Source organism: Parasteatoda tepidariorum, chromosome 12 (genome assembly GCF_982258835.1).
Source record: "Parasteatoda tepidariorum strain Cologne lab strain chromosome 12, Ptep-v5.0, whole genome shotgun sequence".
NCBI classification, from domain to species: domain Eukaryota; kingdom Metazoa; phylum Arthropoda; class Arachnida; order Araneae; family Theridiidae; genus Parasteatoda; species Parasteatoda tepidariorum.
The window spans coordinates 5,060,820-5,084,093 of NC_141766.1; the positions used below are offsets into that span (position 1 = coordinate 5,060,820).

Consider the following 23,274-nt stretch of genomic DNA (forward strand, 5'->3'; position numbering starts at 1 on the left):
TATTTCAGATTCACTTTAAATTTTTTTTCTGACAAAACTATATCAATCGGTTCTGAAATTAGTAGTTTTTAAAAGGTAGCTAAATAACATATGTCAGTTTCGTGATACATGAAAAATATCTTTATTTTTGTGAAATTTACATTATAAGAATTTTTCAATATCATGCAAATTGGTGTTCATCAGTTTGAGCTGAAATAAAATTAATTATTAAAAATTCCAAAGACTAACAATTATGTAGTTTTAAATGCCTGACTCTAAACTGCAAATCGTATATTTTTATTGCTTTGTAGTTTTGAGGAAAATTCTGTTGGAAAAATTTTAAAGCGCTTCTCATCTTTATTTAATAAAGCGACTTCTTTATTTCTAACTTTTTTTAAAGGTATCATGCTGTAGATTATTACTAGATTATAAAAAATTAGTTATGCCCAAAAAAGAAAACGAAAATTAAAAATTTAATTTAAAATCCAAGATAGCGAGAGTAGAGACATTTTAAGATTACCTTTAAACGACGCTATTTCATTTAATATATTTTGACTACAAAAGTTAAATTCGTTGAAATATTATTTCACTGTTTCAAACCCAGAGTCAAAGAAAAGAGGGAAAAAAATTTAAATTAAGGAAAAAAAAAGAAAGCATTTTTGCTATCGATAACGTAAAATTATAAAATTACAAGTTTATAAAAATTGAAATAGTAATAGGTATTTACTAAGTTCAATATAAAAGAATACTAAAAATAAATTTTGCTAAAACTGTGCTTTGAAGTAAAGCATTTCCCCAACAGGCAGCAGTGGGCCAAGGGGTCATAGAGGTTAAGGCTCTACAATTTCTTGACCAACGGCAGGATTGAGATGATGTGGTCAGCACTATGCACAATCCCGCATTTACTTAAAAGAATACCAAACTTTCTGAATAAAGGTGTGTTTCAAGCTGCCGCTGGGGTTTGAACTTCAGTCCTTCACTGTCTCCAAAACTATGTTTTGAAAAAAGTGTGCAGCTTTTTTTATTTTTTATTTTTTGATTCGCTTAAACTCATAGGAAAGTGGAGAAATACTTAAAAGGTAAAATTAACGTGAAGGGGTTTAAACTTTAGGTTTCCTACGAATTATTTTCTGGCACCACATTTTTAAATTTGTAACAACCTCGAATATTTTGATGTTCAATAATATCAGTCAAAAAATGTACGTTTATTTAAAAAAAAAAGAAGTTTTTGTATTTGGTTTCGTAACCTAAAATGTCATTTGCACTAATTAATTAGTATGTTAAAGTTGTGTGTTAGTTCAAAATAATCTGAAGTTATTACGGTTTCCGGTTTATTCTGCGCTCTTTAAAACTTCTTAATATTATTTTATTACGTAGTTATTTTTTTAAAAGATTAATATTTGGCTCTTGAGAAACAGTAGGTTAGTAGTATGATTTACAAATAATCTTAAAGTTTTGAGACATTCAGCTAAGGAGAAAGATTACTCATAAACTAAATTGTTCTTTATGTAATAAAATAGAAATATTTTGATGAATATAATTAATTTTTTACCATATAATAATTTCCCCATGCGTTGACATAAAAAATTAAAGTGTAGATTTTCATTTTTTTTTTTTAGCTCCTTCTAATGTTTACTGCTATCTTGATTAAATCTATTGAAGTCACACTTTGTTGAAAATCCGATTCTGTTGGGAAAATATGCTTTTTCATTTAAAGAAAGTCCATTTTTTGGTCTGACTGGTAATTTTTTTTCTATTTTCTATTTTATAATCGTCGTTGAGCAGCCGATCCAATTTTCGGGTTTACGACTTCCAATGTTCAACTCCGTAGCCTTGTAGTTTTGAACCCAATCCAGAAGACAAGGGAACTCCTGGATCAAGTATTGGGAGAAATTTGCCTTCGTGGAAGACTTTTTGATGGAACTAACCCGCATTTGCATTGCATAGAGAGGAGGACCACGAGATCCTCCCATGGCTAGCTTGATGGCAAAGAGACTCTAACCTATGATCCATCGACCACTGAGGATATTTCAAGTCAGCATTGTGGTCGGTGCAAGATTATGGTCGACACGCTGTGCTGATTCGTATCGACTAGCCATCGGTGGATTCGAGCCCGGTTCACGCAATTGGAAGGCGAATGCTCTATCCCCTGAGCCCTCACGGCTCTGATTGATATCTTCTGCCCAAATGTTGTCGTAAGCCATTAAGACAAGGGATGCGATTGTTCTTGTTTCTAGTGGTGCCATATAAGATCAAGAATTTGACTTCTACCACACCCACACCTCACACCCGTTTATAGTGTGAAGCCATTCATGCATCCACTCATTCATCTATAGATCGTAATTTTGATCTGAACCAAGGAACGATAAATCTCCCATTCAGTATCCCAGAGGTATAATTTGTTACGGAAACATGGAGGACTTTGTAATCCGACAGATTTAACGCGAACCAGTCATCATTTACAAGGGGAGTCTTCGTCTTGTTGCATTTGAATTCCCGTTCTCAGAACATGAGTTCAGCACCCTGCCAACCAGGCTGTCCTGCCCCCTTCTGCCAAAATCAATGAGTAAATTTAAGTTTTGACCCTCGAACGATTAAGATTTTATTTGAATACGTTAAAATTGTACGCAAATAAGAAAAATAGGAAATTTTGATACCGACTATTGACCTGTGAACAGTGGCCACTGTTTCAAAAATTGAAACAATTAATTAATACTGTTGATATATTAATGCAAGGTAATTCTTTTGACGCATTTCTCAAAATATGGCATACACTACATGGTATACACTATCTTAAAAAGAAAGAAAAAACGAAACATGCGTGAAATAAAGTAATTTTCAGAATACAATAAAATATTCAAAATAATACAGTATTTATTAAAAATAATAATAATAAAATGCAAATTGGGAGCATTTAATAGAAACAAACTGGTGATCGATTAGCGATAGGCAAACCTATTTTTTATATTTAGTCGCCTTCCGACAGGCTGTTATTTTTGCCCTATACCTGATAAATATAAAAAAAATATTAAATAGTATATGTCTACAGAATAAATCCTGTTTGATGAAACAGATTAAAAATATCCTGTTAGATAAGTACATGATTCATAAAGGATACAATTAAGGATATAGATTTCATTAATAGTTTGCGTGATTGTTTCTTTCATGCAACAATCCATTTGAACAGGACATTCAAGGAATTGATGTAAGTTTATAATGGCTCTTTCTTATTTTTTAAATGCAATTAGTTAGTAAATATTTATAAGAAACTTTACCGTAAAATCATCACGATTTCAATATCTATATAGATATTTGCTTAAATATTTAAAGAATATTTACGTTTGTCATTTGGTATTGACATTTTAATCATTAAAATAGTTTTTCAAGATATGTTTCGTAAACGTTTTATTTAGGCGAATTTTCTAATGTAACAATTATATTGGTAATTTTGTATCAATTATTATAAGTTAAGATTATTATTTAAATTAAAAGTTATAATTATTATAAGTTACATTCTTATGGTTCTAATTTTTCTTTTTATCTCAGTTGCTTAAATATTTATTAATTTTCCTGTAAGTTTGACGTAAGTTTTATATAATGATTTTAGTATTTGCGGAGGAGTGTTTTACTGAAAAAATCTCAGCAGAACACTTTGTTGTGGTCGTCGAAATACATAACTTTGAGAAAAAAATTGCATCAATGATTCATTAAAGTTAATAAACACTGTTTCCATAAGTTAATAAACACTGTTCAAACATTATGTGTCTTTTAATAAAATTTCTGTTGTCATATGAGGGGTAATTTTGTCGAAGTTATGTATAAATATATTTAAATTGATCTTCATTTTAAAATTAAGCCATACAATAATGAAATTTACGAAAGAGTTTCTAAGCTGCTTAATTTAACAAAAATGCTGCTAAAGTTTCACATTAAAGGTCTCTTTATAATTTGAGCATAAGAAAAATCAAAGCATAATGGTTAGCAATTTAAAAATCAAAATGACTCTTTCTCATCAACTGCAATATAAATAAATACTGACGGAATTCATTTTAATTTCATACATACTTTGAATCAATTTTTATTTAATTTGATGGAAACTGCTACCTTTTCCCAAAATTATAAAATGCTGAATTTTAATAATTAATTTTTAATTATTTGATTCAAATTGATGATGTTTGCTTAGTATGAATATAAGTTTAAGAATAATTAGGATCCTTTTACAAATTATTTTGTCTTGAAAACGGACCCTTCACTTTTTACTTTTTCTTTAAATTTTAAAAACATATTTTTCACAAAATTCTTCTTTTTGAATACATTATTTCTGAACATGTTGTTCTGAACTTCCATTTTTACATATTCTGAAACAATTTTGTAAGATTTATCAACATTTTCTCCCATAAATTGTAATATATTTCAAGTACCAGTATACAATCTTTAAAATTTGCTTAGACATTTCTTCTAAAAAATGTTCTAGAATATTCAATTTGACTGTTTCACATCCTCTTAATGACGTTCTTTATATCTTACATAGTTTTTCTTATTTTGTGCAGAGCTCAGTATTGTCATTAAACTTTCAATTTTTTTGTCTCTGGGGATAGAGTGCTTGCCTTCCAATTAGGTGAACTCAGTTCGAATACCAGTGATGGCTGGTCGATACGCCTGCTCGTACTGACCACAGTGCTAAAGAAAAATATCCTCAGTGGTAGACGAATCATGGATTAGAGTCCCCTTGCCATCTGACTAACCGCAGGAGGTTTTCGTGAGTTGCTTCTCCATGTAACACAAAGGCTGGCTAGTCCCCCCCCCCAATACTTGATCCTGGAGTTCCCTTGTCTCCTGGATTAGGTTCAAAATTACAAGGCTACTGAGTTGAACATTGGTAGTCGTAAATTCAAAACTGGGTCGGTTGTAAAATAAAAGAATTTCACTCATTTTTTAAAATAGTTACTTAGTTGTAATATTCTATAGTAATAATAAAAAAGAATAATTTTTGAAAGAATTTTATTTTTGAAGAATGTAATTAACTAAGATATTTTACATCGAAATTTTTTCAAAATTTTTATATTAAAAGTGGCATGCCCCCTTAGCAAACCTGTTTGAATCTTTCTTGCCCCCCTCTCATTTCGAAAAGTACATGGTATTGTGAATGGTTCATAGCTTCCAATTATCAGATATTTGCGAAAAATTTGTTGTTTCTAATGGCACTTGGACAAGCCAAGCTTGCCATTGGCCTTGCGAATTAAAAAAGGAAGGAACGGCTTTCTTTTGACAAGAGAGAACCGCTAGGGTGAAAGAACGATTTATCTCATTGCCCCCTGCATAATATTGATTTCTGTTATGCTGTAGTGGCTAAGATTATTTTATATCAAATTTTATTTTATTTCTAAGATTATTTTATAGCAACGTAGCAGTTTTGTTAAAGTCAAGTATGCTGTAAAATTCACGATAACCCATTTTTTGTCGTGAAAACAGAAATAAAATTTTTTATATTGATGTGATGCCGACCTGGTGGCCGAGTGGTTAGCGTGCCTGATTTCGGAGCTGCTGGTCGCGGGTTCGAATCCTGCTCAGGGCATAGATGTTTCTTTCTCTCTCTCTCTCTGTGTGTTCTATGTCCTTTCTCCTTTGTGTGTGTAAATGTGACCCGCCCTATAAACGGGTTGTGGCTGTGTGACGTGGGCGACGCTGCTCCACAGCCGTGACTTCGCCACAGGTGCCCACTGGGTAACGAGAAGAGAGTAGCAGTTCTGGCATTCCTGTGGCCAATGGGACAACCCCCAAGTGCCCGCTATTAAAAAAAAATAGTGTGATAAGTGCTTTCATACAAAAAACTGTTACGCTTAAGCTGAATGCGTATTTTCTAATGTTAGCTTTTCTTAAAAAATATCGCATTTACCTGCTTTTTGAAGGAAACAAAATATTATTTTCTGCTTGCCTACGGTGTTTCTCCACCTTCATGTCGTCGGTGAGCTTTTTATTCTGGACTCAACTCAAAACGCGTGTTTAAGAAAATAGACACATCTTAAAATAAATGTTTAAGAAAATGGACACAGCTCGAAATGCGTGATTTAGAAAATGGGCATAGCATGATTCCGTTTTTCAAACTTCTTTTGCGAGTATTGTTCCTTTTTCTTGAAAACTGATGACTCCAAATAAATTCGTAATGTGATATCGTCCATTTGCGTAAATCATTAGATACTTTTTACTAAATTGGTCTTTTATTATTATTTTTTTTTTTTTTAAACGGCTTGTCAACAGTAGTTTCTACAGTAGTTAGATGGCCACGGATGCTATGAATTTATGGTAGATGTAGTAAATTTACGTTGTAGAAATTTAGTTTAAACTCACTTTATTGTTTAGAGTTCTGAATACGAAGACATCTTATGAAAAATTACATCTGTAATATCCCTAGTCACCGAAATCCGGGACTTAGGTCCGTAATGATTATGCTTAGAATTTAAATAAGTAAGAAAAAAACAAGATCGTATTTTCTTGTTTAGTTGTTATATTTTGGTTGAAAACTATAAAGGCGCATTTTTTTTTGGTGTGTCCAGTTTCGTAAACACGAATTTCGAGTTGCGTCTATTTTCGTAAACATACTTTGAGCTTTTTCCATTTTCTTAAGCATATATTTCGAGTTGTGTCCAGATTTAAAATCTCAATGATGAAGTGCAACCAGATTTTAGGTTTTATCAGATTTTTGAAAATTTAAACTAATAAACGAAACTAATAACATGCCTATAATGGCAAATGAAGCCATCAATCTAATCATCCACCGCATCTTGTGTTAGCATTGACATACTTATTAAGAATTATCTCGCAATTTGTAAAAGTGTAGTTAAAATAAACTTTACACTTTCGTCAGTGTATTATTTATTTTATTTGCATTATTACAAAGTCTGTGTACTAGAAAATGTTAAACGGTTGTATTTGGATTGCATAAATAATGGAAGAAGTATGACAAAATTCAGTGCTGTAAATGGCAGAAAATATTGACTTATATTTCTACAATTTTTTCAGTTTATTGTTGCTAAGAAATGGTATTTAAGCATGACCTTAAATCCATCAACGAAAGCTCTAGGTTTTTTTAATAGTTTTTTAATAATTTTTCGTAACTTTTGAATCTCAAGCATTTTTTTTGTGTGAAATTTTCACAATTTTCGGTACATTGAGCTTGGCAGTAGGTGTCAATTGAGAGTTGTAAGATTTCTTCTTAATGGTGGCAGTAGACAAATTTTTCGCACTTCTGCTAAAATTTTTATGATTGTTCGACTTTTTCAATCCACCGTAGTGTACAGATGCTTTTTTATCCTGTTTCACAAGATGCTTTTCAGTAAATGAGCTTTTTATATAACATGCTAGCTGTCTGCAGCTTAAAGCGAATCCTTCTGCATGGAATCGGTATTTAGCAGCTCCGCACTTTTTTCTTTTTTTTTCTTTTTTAACCGACCCATTTTTGGGTTTACAATGATGTATGTTCAACTCTATAGTCTTGTAATTTTGAATCTATGCCGGAAGACAAGGGAACTCCTGGATCAAGCATTGGGGCAAATTAGCTTTCGTGGAGGACTTTTTGATGGAACTAACCCACATTTGCATTACATGGAGAGGAAAACAACGAAAGCCTCCCATGATTACTATGAGGGCAAGAAAATTTTATCCCATGATCCGTCTATCTCTGAGGAAATTTTGCGTCCCCACTTTTGCTTTTGCGAATCGAGAGCAGACTTTGTATTGACCAGTCATAGCGGAGATTCGAACCTGGGAACCATCTCAATGGGAAGCGAGTGCTTTACTCCATGAGCCACCTTGGCTCGCGGTCTTCCTCAAACTTGCTCTCAATCTTTGTCATAAAGTATTTAAGGGCAATTCGGAGTATTAAAAACCATGCACAGCATCACCACTTTACATCTATTGATTTATTTCATACATTGGATTAAAAAATTTGATATTACTCATTTTTAATATTACAAAAAGGGTGAAAACAGTGCTCGCTGCATTACGGCTACTTCTTGATTAGCAGTATATCAAGGGGCCTAGAAGATTTTGATTTCACTGAGAAAGCATCAATGTACAGATTTTTAAAATTTACAACAACTTTTAACAGACAGTCAAATATGCTCTTTTTAAAGTCATTCTAGCCTAAAGAAATTGAAAAATAACTAAAAACCTTTAATTTTTCGAATTTTTATAAAAAATTATTCTTATCCCCCCCCCCCAAAAAAAAAAATATTAAACATGTACCAATATTCAAGCGATAGTATGAATTTAAGCAATCTACTTTACTCAAACCAATTACCATCACGTCTTAACTTATTAGAATTCGAGCAATCTTGCGAGCCAGGAGAAAAAACTTGAATTGGAAAATTAAAAAACACTTTGAATAAATAACTTTGAACAAAATAATTGAGCTTGCAGACAATTCTAGTTGAGAGAATTGGTGTTATTTTCTGTTTCTAACGAATGAGTTTCAGTATTTTTTTTTTTTTTGAACTTAGAAAATTTCTTGAGTATCACCTTGTCAGTTTGCTCAGAGTAAAACGGGTCTTAACAAATATTTTTTTCTAGGGGGAAAAAAACGAATTTTGTTAGGAAAAACCTTCTACAAACCTTTAAAAAATTTATTGCCTATTTAAAGTAAGATTTAGAGGGTTAAAAACTAACTCTATCTAAACTTAAAAACACAACAATAAATATAATTATTGCAAAGCAAAAATTGATATCCAGTCGAAATTTAAACGCAACCGGCTTGTAATTCAGAAAAAAAACATTGTTAACTGAAAAAGAGATTGAAATTAAAATGCCATGAAGAAACTCGGCTCAAATTGAAAATAACAGAATAACCTCTGATTATAAGGCGGCAAGATGTGATTTAGAGCCACCACAAAGCGGACAAACTCTTAGCAATGTTCAAATTGAAAACTACAATTTTTTCTTCTTCTTTTTAACTACATAAAATACAAAGGCGGGGTATTTTTTATTTAAAAGGTCTCCAGTTGATTCGATTTTTGATGTATATTTTCTAGTAGATTTTTTAAATTCTTTTCAGTTTGTAGTTTTAAATAAAATTTTTAATTTTTTTTAAAAGGTCAATACAATTTCTACTTCTGAAAATATTAAACAACTATTATATATATTTTCTGACAGTGATTAAAATTTTTATTTTTAGTGAATAATCATTGAAAATGTTTTAACAGAGAATTCATAAACTGAGTGCAATATCATTAAACAGCTATGTGAAAATTAAGTAGATGAATTCACGGCATTCGGATTTTCCAAAGATCTACTAATCTTGGCAAATTCAAAGGCAGGCAAAATTGAAGGGGAAATTCTCTTAATTTAGAACAGTTAAATTTATGCTATTTTTCAAGTATTGTCACTGGTTTTTTCAGCACGAGATCCTTAGAACTTTGTTTCAGGATTTCGCTAAACAGGAATTTTAAGGAATTCCCTAGAATGCCACGCTCGCTGTTTGAAAACGCTCCTATTGTGGTAGAGTTAATAGAATCGCACTACTAACAGATTGAAATAAATAAAAATTTGATTTGTAATAAATACAAATCAAGTAAATTTTAAATAAATTTTTAGTAATTGAATAAAACTATGTAAAATTTTTAGCTCTATATGATTTTCTACTGTAATATTCAAGTCATTGAGGATTGACGCGGTCTACACTATAAGTTCAGAATCACTAACGTGGCCTAATTGGGTAGGTAGGTACTTTATTTGCGTCGCACTAGAGCTGCACAATGGGCTATTGGCGACGGTCAAAAAAACATATTTGAGAATGAACCGAACACATGCCATCACAATTTTGATCCTCGTCAGAGGAGATGACACCCCCCCCCCGCTTTGGTAGCCCGTCAACCTGCGCGTGAATTCGAGCACTTAACAATAGAACAGTTTCACGAGGACCGATACTGCACACTCTCGGTCACAACGCAGGCTTATTGAAATAGCGCTTTCTGACTGCAGCCTGTGATACTTGACTTCGGTGTTCTACTGGGAACCGTAACTTTACGATATACTGTGGGATATGGCCTAGTCGGAAATTTCCGTGTCGATCACCGGTGACTAATGCGGCATATACAAAAAGTTCAATATCAGTCACTAGTGACTAATGCGGCATAAACGGAAAGTTCATTGTCAGACACCAATGACTAACGTGGCACTAAACTTGTTAAATAATCATCAAAAGAAGTTGAAATATATTTTATTTCCTAATTATATGGTTTTGATTTCTACAAATTGTTTTCTTAATTGGTCCCATTTTATTTTATTTTATGACCGTCGTTGAACAGTCGACCCAATTTTGAGTTTACGACTACCAATTTTAAACTCTGAAACCTTGTAATTTTGAACTCAATCCAGAAGACAAAGGAACTCCAGGATCAAGTATTGGGAGAAATCCCATTAAAAGGATCCAGAGTCAATAATTGATTGGTCCCATTTTTTTTGTTTTATTTTATAACAGTCAAGTCGGTTTATTTTATAACAGTCGTTGAACAGTCGACCCAAATTTTAGTTTACGACTACCAATGTTCAACTCTGATTGAACATTGGTAGTCGTAAACTAAAATTTGGTAGTAACCTTTGGTAGTAATCGTAAACTAAAATTTGGTCGTAAACTACCAATGTTCAACTCTGATTGAACATTGGTAGTCGTAAACTAAAATTACCTTGTAATTTTGAACCCAATCCAGAAGGCAACTGAACTCCTGAATTGCCTAGGTTTGTGTTATAGCCATGCCTAGGTTTGTGTTATTTATTATCATAAGTGCCCAATAATTTTTTTCAATCACCGCCAACTTTGCTTTCGTTACATAAAATTTTAAGCACCCCTAGACCTAGATAAAAACACTTTTAATCATACCCTTAATTTGTTAAAAATTACAGTAGACTAATACATTAATATTAGAAATATTATTTTTATCATTTTTTATGGCGGTAGCCCATACTTGAAAGTGTTTTTATAAAAATAAATTCAATTTATCACCTTTCAATTTAAATGAAATCGATAAAATATTTTCTTCTAACATTAATTTAATATTTTGTATTAATTTAAATAATATTTTATTAATAGGTTGGCCATTACTGATCTATATGATTAAAATGAAAAAGAAAATTTTCGTACTTTCAGCTCTCAAAATAAGTTTTTTAAAATTTATTTCGATAATTTTTATTATATTTAATCAAAAAATATAATGAATGACAACATTAATTAACAGAATATGATTAATTTACAAAATAAATAATTTTTAATAAAGTACATAGCATTTTTTATGTCCTAATACAACTGCGGGGCCTAATGTCTTGTTTACCCCACCTTTACTTTGTTACCATAATCCCTTCAATCATAACTGGATTGAAATTACAAAGAGACCTAGTAGTCTTTAATAATTGCTAAATAAAGAGAGAGAACACGTGCGTTGCTATGGTAACCAGCCGAACAGTTAACCTTCTATCCATTGTGGAAAGAGGATAGGACTAAAAATACGGCGAATAAATCGCCAAACTCGCCAAACTCAGCAGAAAAGCTTACTTAAAACCACAAATAGACTGCAGCAACTAATAGGTAATTAAGAAAATAGCTCAACATTAAAAATAGGCAATTTTAATTAGAATTATAAACTATGCATCAAAATGAAAATAGCTCGATATAATAAATAGGTAGTTTCAAATGGAAATATGAGATATACATCATGATGAAAAATAATAGCTCAATATTATTGGCAGTTTCAAACTTATTTGTAAACTAACTGATTCTTAACTGAACAGTTTTTGAAAAGTAAAATGTACAAAGCGGAAAAAGTAATGTGTTTAAAACAAGAATAAAAATGAAATAAATTATTGAATAACATGAGTAGAACATAAATAAATCAATGTATAAATTATTTCTTATTATCTTTAAGAAATAGTCTGAATGCGACATATCTTTAAGTTGATTTTCTATCAGAAAATTCCGTAGAATGGGTCAGTTTCCAGACGCGGAATTTGGAGCCAGCTCTTAACAGTTCTAATGATGCAGTTCGGAAAAGAAAAAAAAAATAACTGGAAAGTTATTGAGATATTCTCTTTTTGTTATAAATAAACGATTTTGCTTGGAATTCAGTTTTGAAAACAAACTTTTCATTTTAATACAAAATATTTTTCAACACTGCATCAACAATATTTTTTCATCAAAATGAAAATTCTTATTAAAAATACATTTAGAAATTGCAAATTTGATTGGTGAATGATCAAACCACATTCAGTCGGAATATTCACTAAGTTCGTTAAAATCTTGAATTGTAATTTTTCATTCTTTACGATTCTTCTTTTTCTATTGTAGTTCAATTTTGTGACAGAAATATTTAAAATCTTGATAAATAATTATTGAAGAATAATAGCGTTAAACCATTAACAACCGGTCACGAGAAACTTCTCAAAAGTTGAAGAAATTGGGCTCAAAAAGAGGAAACTTGATTTTTTTGACTAACTTTGTTAACTGAAATCTATTCTGAAGTTTCTTTTATTTATTTATTATTTTTTTTTAACGAACATAGTTTTTTTCTTTTCTCAATATCAATTATATGCTGTTCTTGTTCAGCTATATACAAGATCTTTAAAATAATCAAAACCCTATTTGTACTGCATAACTAAACATAATTGATAGTGAGTAAAAAATATAAACATTTTGTTAGTTATCTAAGTTGGTTGCTTTGGGTTTGCTTAATTAATCTGATCTCTTCATTTTTTCATGCGTATTTTCATTGTTGCTTGTGTAGCTCAAGAAACAACATATGAACTTTCGAAACTTTCTTATTAAAGCTGTAATGTAATTTATGATGCGCTTTGAAATTGTAATTTATCATTGCGTCTCTCTCACTTACGTGCTTTTTTCTGTTTATCCGGCAAATAAGTAAGAGTTTTCTTTAATTCCATAATTCAAATTATTCAAGAAAAAATAATTGTGTTTGAATGGGACTGTATACATTTGAGTGTGTGCATCGATAATTCAATGATTCATTCAAAATTTTGTTCTATTTTCTGAAGATCTGCTGGTTGAAAAGAGAGAGTGTGTTCATTATCACATTTTTCCGTTTCATTCGTCAAATATTTAAGTCTGTGCGAGATTTAGTCTCCACGAGATGATTTTAAATAAAATAAATCAATTTAGAAAATTTAAAAAAAAAAAAAGAACCATCAATTTTGGATTTTAATGCTGTGAATAAATGGTTTATTTAGAAAAGGACCGAAGTACTGTTATCTGAAGCAACGGTGCAAGTTAATTTTACAGGAAGATTAATTTCAAATTCGAGGCATTTTAGATGTCCGACAAAAGAATATTTTTTTATTATGGAATTTAATAGTCTATTAGCTTAAATGTTTCTGATTTCAATATGTATGTATTATATTTCTTAGGATAACTGTTCCTTATTCAGAAATATCGCATTAAATTATACCAAGAGATGTGTCCTGAGGAAGACTTTTGGTTTTTCCCATTAATAGCTTTCTATTTTATATTATTTTATTATTTGCGTTATATATATATATGTGTGTGTGTATATTTTAAGGATTTATCAGACGCTTTATTTTCTATATATTTTTAACAAAGAGCAATGTTAGAAGATAAGCTGACAAAAACGCAGTCAAATTTCTTCTTTATATTATACCAATTTCCAATATGTGAAATAACTTCAAAACACTTATCTTTTAGATTTACTATAAAATACATATCTTTGAATAGTTTTGAAATTTCCCGATATATATTAATTTTTATGTGTTGCCCAAAAGAAGAATCTGGTCTGTTACTGTCAGGTCAGTTACCAAACATAATCCTTTTTAAAATTACTCAGTAGATGATACTACCACTTTTTAATGTTCAGTTGTTAGACATTTTAAGAAACAATCTTGAGATGTAAGATTACTATTGAAGATTTTTGGACTTTCAAAAGGTTAGTATTTTAAAGTAGTCCGGTCTGTTACCAACTTTCAAAAATTAATTGGTGAAGCTTTAATAATTGTTTGTCATATACAAAATAAGTCTGTGAACCATATTCGAGCCATTATGTCTTAAATCCTTAAATCTAAAAAGTTTAGACGTGGCAATAAAAAAATCAATTATGTAAAATCATCCGGTCTGTTTATCTAATAATGCATTTTGTAGTTTAATGATAGCTTGGCTTATAAAATTTTATTTTTAAAATTATTTTAGTTTAAAAAATGCCTCTAATTTGAAAATCACACAAAAACGTCTTTATACTAGAGTTGGGTGGTTTATCGATATATCGTAAAACATCGATATTTTTTAACTATCGCGAAACAAAATTTTAAATAAATTTTTAAGATATATCTCAAGTACGATAAATATCTAAAAGCGATTGATAAATAAAGAAACACGTTATAAATTGAAAACTATAAATATCGAACAATATTCACACTCGATAAATACCAAAAAATATCGTCACACGATAAACATATAGTTAGTTGCTTTTCTTCAGTGAACAGCGTGACAGTAACGAATTGTTTCAAAGGCTTACATAATGCATTTATTTATATATGAACACAATAAATATGTTTTTTCTCTTTTAATTTAGTTGTTGTTAAATTTATATAATTACTCGTTTGTTTTTAAAATAATAATTATTAGAAGTGTCTACATCTGGGCAAGACAACATTGTTCAATATAAAAAAAAAATATGTAAATATATTAGGCTGAAAAATTGCGATACATTGTAAAATATCAATATTTTCTGATACTATAACGTGATATTAGCAATGCCGTTATCACCCTTCACTACTTTATACCTATTCGATAAAAATACTTTTATTAGGCGATCATATTAAATTTAAATTCTGTTTTTAAAGAATTTTTAGGATTTGTTGTTGAAAATGGTTGTTATTCTTTAATTCGACGGATCAGACTTTGTTTCGGATAATGTAAGTAATACTGTAATTCTTCAATCAAAAAGAAACACATGACTTACGCTGTTAATTAAGTAAATAAAAGTAATAATAATTTGTTTCCTTAAAATATCCATGAAAGTCTGTGTAAAATTAATAACGAGGCACTTAAATGACTTGTGAGTAAATGATTGGATTTTCACTTGTAATATGCAATCTTAATAGTTCGAGAGGTTGACCTATAATATGCTATGAAAGTAGTGCAGACAATGCAGTCAATGTACAGCTCCGAAAAAGGGACATCCTGAATAACTTTTGGTCTTATGGTTGGATTTTCACGCACTAGAACTCAATTTTAATGGCTTCACTACCTTTAAAATTATGAAATTTGATGCTAAAACTTTCTTCCCAATGCCCATTCATATATTGACATCCATTATTCATTTATTGGAAGTGTAAATGTATGGATCACTTTTCTAGCATATTACGTGATCCAACGTTAACCTCACAGTAAGAAGGACAGATCATCCATGCCTCTGACCGAGATTCGAACCCTACCGCTAGCTACCACTTCTATCTAATAAATAAATTTCAAAAGAAAGTCAATGTACAGTAAGGAAAAAAATTTACTTTTAACCTGAATAACTTTTGATCTTATAATCGAATTTTCACTTACTGGAACTCAATTTTAATGACCTTAGAAATCCAAATTAATGAGACTATATTTGAATCACACACTTTATTTGAATAAAGAAATCTTTTTTTTTTCCCGACTGATTTGGAGATCTGACCCTGAAAATATGAGGCCGCCAACTAGGAAATATGACCCTTAATTGTTTGGACGGCTAAAAGTTTAAATTTTACTTTTTGCGTATTTCACCCGAGAAATTTTTAAGTCAATCATAAATTTTTTATTTATAATTATAAAGTTCATTTTTTCAAAAATAATTTAACCATTTTGAATATATTGTCAATAATTATATATTATTGTTTATTTTCTTTTATAAAATTGGTTCCATGCAAAAATTATTTTTTAATAATTGTTTATTATTTTTTAATAATAGTCGAAAAAATGTTTATTTGTAAGGGATGCAAATTTTTAAATAATTTTGAAGAATGTAACTTAATATGGCAAAACACAAAATTTGAAAGACATCAGTCTAATACAGGGGTGTCAAACTCGCAGCCAGCGGGCCGCATGCTGCCCGAGATGAACATTTTTGTGGCCCAGTCGATATATCAGAATCAAAGTAAAAATAAAATAGAAATGTGAATTAGAAACGAAACCAGCATATAAAATTATAATATACTTTATTTATAAACTATACGGATCATTTTAAATTGTCCGAGCGAAAATGTAAAATTCTAATTGGCTGAAAGGGAGTCCGTTTCACACTAATAAGCTATCAATTAGATAGTACATCAGGTTTATCCTATTATAGAGAGGTAAGTTGGTTATCTTGCTCCAAGGTTCTCAATCAACTCTGGTATTTGAAAGAAAAAATATGTAAGTTTTTACAAACTATAAATCAAAATACAAGCTTGTTCGCCGATCAAATATGGTTGTAAGATTTATCTTTTATGGTTGATATAACCAAACACTTATCCGATTTAAGTTTATTGTTACAAGACAAGGCAAGGATCAGATCATTACGAACATGTTTGACATAATTAAAAAAGCATTCAAATGTGAACTATTTCTTTGGGAAAGGCAACTGAAAAATGAAGATCTAACGCACTTCCCAACGCACAGTGGGCCAGAAGACCTTGAATTTTTGCCAAAAGTCAAAAATTAAATTTCAACTAAAACATGTTTAGTCAGCTTTAATATCGCCCAAATTAAGTATTCATAATCATTCCAAACATTTTAGTTTACTTTTTGGACCGACAAGAGTGCAATGTAGTGAAAAATATGTTTAAAATTTTTTTTTTTAATATAACTTTTAAATTTATATTTCAGAAATATATATATGAATTTCACCTTTCTGTTACATTTTTATAAGAGTAATTAGTCTGAAAATATAGTACAATTTTTCAATTTGTTGAATTAGTTAATACTCTTGACAAACTTATAGTTTATATTTTATCATTTGACATTTTACAATGTTTGACTCACTTTCGAAACTTATCTCCAAAAAGTTCCACGAGGTAATTAGCTAAACTTTTTTTTGTTGTCTTCTTTGATGTTTCTTCTTTCGAAAAAACCTGCCCCATTTTGCCCATATTGCAAAGGTGGACTAAATATACCGAAAAACAAAAATTATGTTTTTTTTCATGTTTTCGCTTTATTTTGTAATTAATTCGGGTTATTCTGCAATATTACTTCAGAAATGTAATTTGCTTTTCATTTTTAATATAAAATTACGAAAATTATTCTATTTTCATTGCTATATTTAATTATTTAAACGCACTATATATTTTTTCTGCTCGCCTTATTTTAGCCGCCATCTTGCTTTTTTTTTTTTTTTGTATTTTAAGTGTATTTTAAAATTTTTACTATGAATTGAATTTACCTGCACATGAAAACCCTAAATAAAAAACCCCAAATTTTGAAACAAATTTTATCGAAATACTAATTTTGGCCACGAAACATTGGATGCTGGCCCACTGTGCAACGTGCAACAAGAACAAATGTAGTTTAGATGATACTGCATCGTATCAAAAATACACAGAAAAAAATTTCAAATCTTAGAACAGAATTTGAAACAAGGTTTCAAGATTTTAATTCTTTGGAAGACAAATTTTGTTTGTTTTCTTCGATTTTCTCAATAAATATAGACGCAGTATCCAGTTATATGCAAATGGAAGTGATTGAGATTCAGTGCGACTCAAATTTGAAAGCAAAATTCACTGAAGTGGGTGTGGGTGAATTTCACGAATATTTACCAGTAAGGTTTGAAAATACTCGAAAATACGCGTATGAAATTATTTCCATGTTTGGAAGTACTTATCAGTGAGAGCAATTATTTTCTGTTATGAATGGAAATAAATCTCCTGTCCGAAACCGTATTAATAACGCTCACGTTGGGTCAAATTTGAAAGTAGTCTCGGCCAATAAAATTTCTCCCGAAATAGAAAAGATAGTATCAGAGAAGAGATGTCAAGTATCAGGACGTAAACAATAATTTAACTTTATACATGTTTATTACAATTCAAAATAAAAATATTAGTTTCCATGAACATTGATTTTTTTTTTGCGGCCCACCTAAAGTTAAGCATTGTTTATTTGGCCCAAGTTAGCTTTTGAGTTTGACACCCCTGGTCTAATAGTTCTTGTGAAATCAATCAAATTTTAAATATACTGCTTTTTAAAAAAAATGAACTTTTCTATCGATTTCGCTCAAATTGTGTGTTTTTTTAGCATTGAACTTTGAATAACGGGACTCATAACTCATGATGTACTAGACAGAATGTTAAAAGCTCAACTGAATTTTCAATTTCTAAATAACAATAATTATAATTAAGAATACACATTATACTATCAGAAAGGTACTCAGTTTGACCAACAATTATAATTAATGCTTCTGTAATTTATTGCTGACAAAGGTTGACTAAATAATGAATACAATACGATATTTTTTATTTTAAATATTTTATCTTTTTTTTTTATTTAATAACCGTCGTTGAACAGCCGACCCACTTTTTTTTGGGTTTACGACTACTAATGTTCAACTCCGTAGCCTTGCAATTTTGGACTCAATCCCGAAGACAAGGAAACTCTTCAATCAAATATCTGGAGAAATTTGCCTTCGTGAAGAACTTTTCGACGGAATTAACCCGCATTTCCATAGGAGGACCACAAGAACTTCCCACGGTTAGCCTGACGGCAAGGAGACTCTAACCCATGATTCGTCTACCACTGAGGATATTTCACGTCAGCACTGTGGTCGGTGCAAGCCGGATGAGGAATTTGTATCGACCAGCCATCATCGGCGGGATTCGAACCCGGTTGACCTCATTGGAAGGCGAACGCTCTATCTCCTGAGCCATCGCGGCTCAAAATAACGAGATCCGGGCGTGATTTGAACGCGCAACCTGGCATTTTTTTAACAATTATTTTATTTATAGTATGATTTCTAGGTTTCGTTTTAAAAAAAAAATGATTTTTGAAATCCCAGCCATTGCACGAATAATGTTAGTTTAAAGATCATTAAATGAGAACCATTAATTTAAAATAATTCAGTAAAAAATGTCTTATGAAGTAATATCACGTTATCTTAAGGGGGGAAAATTCACATCGGTATTTCTGGATCTTTTAGCTCAATGAATTAATTGTGTCACATTAAGTATGGCAAGTTGCACCATCATGTTGAAGTCAAATATAACCCATATAAAAATAGTTTGATTTAAGTTAAAAAGAATCAGTAATATTTCTTCTGTGGCGTTCTTTAATGATGGTAACCACATTGTCATTTTTATTTTAATAAAAATATAACTTCGCACCACCAGAATAGAAACTACACTAAATGCTCGTTTTTGTGAAGATTTTTCATGAACAATATACGAAGTCGTGTTACACTGTTAAAGATGTTCTTTTCTTTTAATATAAACCAATCTGCACAATAAATGACTAATTTAATTTTTTGGATCAAGTGAATTTTATAAGCCTTAAAATGCAAATTTTTATAATCTATTTAGTTCCATAAGGAAATCCACCTTCTTGAAATTACATATTTATTACTCTCGATTTCTATACACATTTTGGTTTACAGTACTGATATTTTCAGGAATTTGATTCTTAACGTCACAAATATTGCTTGAATTTTCCAATTAAATTACAAGCTCTGCAAGTTAACCATAAATTTCACGTAGTCTGCGAAGCACAGCCCAAATAGATTCATTATTTTTGTAACAAGTTTTAACCACTTCGATCCTCATTGCTAGTTTGTATAAGTTTCATGGTGACTGAAAAGAAAATTTCGATGAAATGATGATTATAAAATGAAAATTTCGGTGGAAGGCAGAAAAAAAAGATTGCAAGATACAGAAAATTATAATATGCTAATTTGATCAACATTCATTTATTTATTTCATATATTATACCTGAGGTTTCAAATATTTCCTTAAGGTGAATTTCGGTAATTTATTTACAAACCGAAATTGCAAATTGCATGCTTTAATAAGTATGCACACCATGTTCATATATATATATATATATATATATATATATATATATATATATATATATATATATATATATATATATATATATATATATATATATATATATATATATATATATATATATATATATATATATATATATCGCAGTCGCTGAATCCTGATGGAAAATTCGTTAAAGCATCTTTTAATCGAAAAGCATTTTTGAAATACTTAAACAACACAAAACAGGTTTTAAATTTATAAACACTGGAGATAATAAAAATAGCAATTGATACGCCTTTATCTTGTAAATTATTATCTACTATTTATTTTATTAATCTTAACCATAAAAGAAATCTGCATGATAAACAAGAATAGAGCAAAACATTATCCAGTGTTACATTATCATGCTACATACATTTTCAACTAAAAAAATCTAAATTTATAAATAAAATTATAGCTGCATTTATTATAAAAGTAATTTTAAATATACATTACCACATGCGTTCTTAATTGTTACTGATAAAATCCGTTAATTTTGTCTGAGTTTTTCGTTTGAAATGCAAGCAAAAAGGGATTTTACTGCTTTTTCTAAAAGTTAGGTGGTTTCGAAAATTAATTTTCCCCATAAAATACATTAACAAGTTTGAAATGTTCTGAAATATTTTGAGGAATAGAGAAAGAGGATCTCAAAGAAAAGTTCGCTATACAGAAAATTCACTTCACTATTTGGAAGCTATTTTACAAAGAAATTTCCAAAATGTTCTTGGTTTCTCGAACAAAATTGCAAAATAGAGAAATTCGTAAAATAGAAGTTCGTTAAATAGAAGTCCGACACACATTGTACGTAAGACATTACCTGTCAAACGACTCAAAAATTTAATGTGATGTGAGCTTTTCTCGTTATTTTGTATGTACCTTGTATTATATATAAATATATTTTATTTCATATCTTTACTGCTTCTAGAAAAATTAAAGAACGCTTTAAACGCATTCAAATTTGATATATTTTTATTTCCCAACAACCGAAACAGTAAAAAAGAAATGTTTTTTAAAAATGCGTTTTTACAGTCCTTTCCCAATTCGCACTCAAAAGCAAATTTTTTCATCAAAAAATGTCTTCTTTTTTTTTCTCCAAATTAATTGAAAATTTAGTGTAGAGCAAAAAATGAACAAGATATTTGAATTTATCTTCCTTATTTTCTGAAAACATCGCTGGATCCGAGATGTCTGTAGAAGACAAGATTGAAAAGTTATGGTATGAGGAAAGCTGAAGAAAAGATTAGATGCTTTATTTTTCTTCTTTTTACATTGACTGTTATAGACTTTGATATGGCTTCTCTTTTAATATAAAATTCTTTTTTTATCACAACTGTTTGTGACTTCATTACTATAGATTTTCTTCTATATTTCATAGTTTATTTTTTTATCTCAACTTTTGTCTTAGACGCGGATGCTAAAATTAAATAAATAATAAAACACATAGTTGTGAATCTACTGTCACCTAAACTGGTCAAAAAGAGTGAAAATAAAAAAAGTCATTAAAAAATCACAGATTTTGTTGATTGGCAAGCGCTTAAATGTGACCATTTCTTAACAATGTCTGTACAAAAAAGAAAAACTTTTAAGTTAATATCTTAATCTTATATTGTCTCTACGGTATGATATTTGATATTAAATAATTGCATTTGGAATGTATTAAAATGAAGTACAAAATTAATTAGAAGCAAAATTAATAATATTTAAAAAAAAAAACGCTAGTATTAAATTATTCTGTCAACTAAAAATAAGTACATATAGAATTATAAAATTTATAAGCGCCACAACGTTTTAAGTGAATTGATGTTTTTTTGCAAGTCATCTAACTAGCTGGATTGCAGTCCAGCGAATTTACGTTGTTAAAAACCTCAAAATTATTTTCCTTCTTTATCAATCATATTTCTATAATCACCTCAAAGGCAGTAATTATGAATAAGTTAATTATAAAAAGAACCTAAAAATTCTCTAATATTATGTAAAAACAGTAAAAATGCACGCTGGTGCATGTTTTACCTAGCCGGGAAAACAATTCTTAGAAGTTCCAAAATTATCGTCTGCTTTTTTTTTTTAAATTTGATCTTATCGTGCTTTTTTATGAATGATTGTGTTGGCCTTATTTTTTAATGATTCTTACAACTCCTTATTTCTGGTTATGGCGCTGATGGTGATCTAGTCCATGAAATTAATCTAGTCGAAAAGTGTGCGGACCTGAAAAACCTAGAGCAACATTTATTTTCCCAATGGGTAATAAACTATTTAATCCGTTATTCAAAGCATATAGAATGGATTTGCTTACCTTAAATAGCTGAAATTCATTTAAAAGCGAAGTTATTAGTAAAAATTTAAAATGTCTGGAAAACGAGTGTAAAATTTTGTTTCAGCTGTTAATGTGATTTTCTTTTGGAATCTCGTTACAGGCAAAAGTAATTAATTAAATCAAACAAATAAGTTTAAGAGCAAATTTGGGAAAATTATTTAAATCCCCACATACAATGAATAAGCGTATTAATAAATGAGCCAATTAACAGGCCAACGAACCAATGCATCACCAAAGGCATCAATGAGTAAATCAGTTTATTGGTGAACCAACGAATCAATAAAAAACTAGATCAATGAATCGGCGATGCACTTATAATTCATTAATCTTACTGATTTGTTGAAGTATTGATTTCCTGACGCATTGATTCAGAGATTTCATTAATTTCATTTATTGGAACTGTGGTAGCACAGGGAATAGAGCCTTCCAATAAAGTGAACCGGCTTCGAATCCAAACGATGGCTGGTCGATCCGAATTTCGCACACGGCACGCACCGACCACTATGCTGACATAAAATATTCTCATGGTAGACGAATCATGGGTTAGAGTCCCCTTTTTGCCAATAGGCTAATCGTGTGAGGTTTTTGTGTAATTTTCCTCTCCTTGTAAAGTAAATGCGGATTTGTTCCATAGAAAAGTCCTCCACGAAGGCAAATTTCTTCCTATACTTTATCCAGGAGTTCCCTTGTCTTCTGGATAGGGTTCAAGATTACAAGGCTACGAGTTGTACATTTGTATTCATAAGCCCAAAATATTAGGTCGACTGTTCTACGACAGTAATAAAATAAAATTTTGTTTATTCGTTTACACGATAATTCATTAATTTTACGATTTTTTTAAGTCATTGATTTTATATATATATACATACATATATATATATATATATATATATATATATATATATATATATATATATATATATATATATATATATATATATATATATATA

General features: G+C 30.0%; 1 protein-coding gene across 1 annotated transcript in view; it reads left to right on the forward strand.

Annotated features, from left to right (window-relative positions):
- Slip1 (SLo interacting protein 1) overlaps window positions 1–23,274 on the forward strand; it is a 98,909-nt gene that overhangs the window by 22,527 nt on the left and 53,108 nt on the right. The gene's annotated exons all lie outside the window — the stretch shown is intronic.